Source organism: Melitaea cinxia, chromosome 29 (assembly GCF_905220565.1).
Source record: "Melitaea cinxia chromosome 29, ilMelCinx1.1, whole genome shotgun sequence".
Classification (NCBI taxonomy): Eukaryota; Metazoa; Arthropoda; class Insecta; order Lepidoptera; family Nymphalidae; genus Melitaea; species Melitaea cinxia.
This window is the reverse complement of record NC_059422.1, coordinates 1,116,422-1,118,531: the sequence shown is the minus strand read 5'-3', so window position 1 is coordinate 1,118,531 and position 2,110 is coordinate 1,116,422. Positions and strand designations below refer to the sequence as shown.

The following is a 2,110-nucleotide window of genomic DNA, read 5'->3' as shown; positions in this document are numbered from 1 at the left end:
TAGTGAACGAAGTAATTTCATAACATTTTGATAGATGGCGTTGTGGCAAAGTATTGAACATGACCACAGTCGTCTTAACATCGTCATGTAAATACGTGTCATCAAAGATTATTCAAAAAGTAGTTATCAGATCTCGATAAAATTTATATGTGACCACATGATAAACATCAGCGTTCGATTAAAGTAAAAATTATTAAAATCGATACACCCAGTAAAAAGTTATTGCGGATTTTCAAGAGTTTCTCTCGATTTCTCTGGGATCCCATCATCAGATCCTGGTTTCCTTATCATGGTACCAAACTAGGGATATCCCCTTTCCAACAAAAAAAGAATTATCAAAATCGGTACACCCAGTAGAAAGTTATGTGGTATAATACAACGTAGGTCGACGAAAAAAGCGTCAAGTAAAAACGCATTATTAGATATAATTCGAAAAGTAGTTGTTAGATCTCAAATAAATTTAAATGGGACCAATCGGCACACACCACCTTTCGATTAAAACAAAATTTGTCGAAATCGGTCTACCTGGTCAAAAGTTCTGATGTAACATACATAAAAAAAAAAAAAAAAAAAAAAAAAAATACAGTCGAATTGAGAACCTCCTCCTTTTTTGGAAGTCGGTTAAAAACTATGCCCCGGGTGAGGATCGAATTCACGAGTCACGACCGAAGATTATTAGACTCACGCGCTGCCTACTGCGCTACCGAGGCTGTGAGGAGAATTGCGAAATAGGTCATCATATACTGAAGTTTATGTACCTGCTTATCTGTTGAGTGTTATTATTTTAAATACAGTGTTAAGATTTTTTGCGATTTTCATCGCAAAAATCTGATAATTTTCTTTCTTGAGATCTAATAATTTTCTTGTCAATATGTACAAATAAGCTTATAAAAAATCGAGCAATTTTTTTTTCAAAAAGTTTAACTATATTGTATGAGAAAATAAATAATTAATTTAAAAAAAATAAAAATAATGATTCTTGTTAATTGCTGTATAAAAAGAAAAATAAAAAAAAGCTATGCCCCGGGTGAGGATCGAACTCACGAGTCACGACCGAAGATTATTAGACTCACGCGCTGCCTACTGCGCTACCGAGGCTGTGAGGAGATTTGCGAAATAGGTCATCATATACTGAAGTTTATGTACCTGCTTATCTGTTGAGTGTTATTATTTTAAATACAGTGTTAAGATTTTTTGCGATTTTCAGCAATTCATTTTTAACCGACTTCCAAAAAAGGAGGAGGTTCTCAATTCAACTGTATTTTTTTTTAATGTATGTTACATCAGAACTTTTGACCGGGTGGACCGATTTCGACAATTGGTCCCATTTAAATTTATTTGCGATCTAACAATTACTTTTCGAGTTATATCTAATAAATGCGTTTTTACTTGACGCTTTTTTCATCGACCTACGTTGTATTATACCGCATAACTTTCTACTGAATGTACCGATTTTGATAATTCTTTTTTTTTATGGAAAGGAGATATCCCTAGTTTGGTACCATGATAAGGAAACCAGGATCTGATGATAGGATCCCAAAGAAATCGAGGGAAACTCTCGCAAATCCGCAACAACTTTTTACTAGGTGTACCGATTTTGATAAATTTTAATTTTATCGAAAGCTGATGTTTATCATATGGTCACATTAAATTTTTATCGAGATCTGATAACTACTTTTTGAGTAATCTTTGATAACGCGTAGTTACTTGACTATTTATTTTCGTCGATCTACGCTGTATTACTTCGTCGATGTAATTGAAGTCGGTTTTTTTTTTTCGTTTGCGAGCAAACACAATTATTTAACCCGCATTGGAGCAGCGTGGTGGATTAAGCTCTGATCCTTTCCCCACATTGGGAAAGAAGCCTATGCCCAGCTGTGGGATATTACAGGTTGAAGCGTATATCAGCTCACTGTTGCCTAAATTAATAATAAATATTTGCACTAAAACACAGTTTATATATTATTTTTCAAAAGAGTAACTGCGGAGTTTCTTGCCGATTCTTCTCTGCATAATCTACATTCCGAATCGGTGGTAGCTTTACTTCTACAAAAATAATAATTTATATTTAAAGTTTTAATTTGTAAAATGACGATTCGAAAGTGCTCTT

The 2,110-nt window shown here is 33.7% G+C and overlaps 1 non-coding gene across 1 annotated transcript; it reads right to left on the bottom strand.

Moving 5' to 3' along the window:
• Positions 1 to 1,019: 1,019 nt before the first annotated feature.
• Positions 1,020 to 1,098, bottom strand: Trnai-aau. The gene has a single exon. It is a non-coding gene; the product is annotated as a tRNA-Ile (tRNA).
• Between the last annotated feature and the right edge of the window lie 1,012 nt (positions 1,099 to 2,110).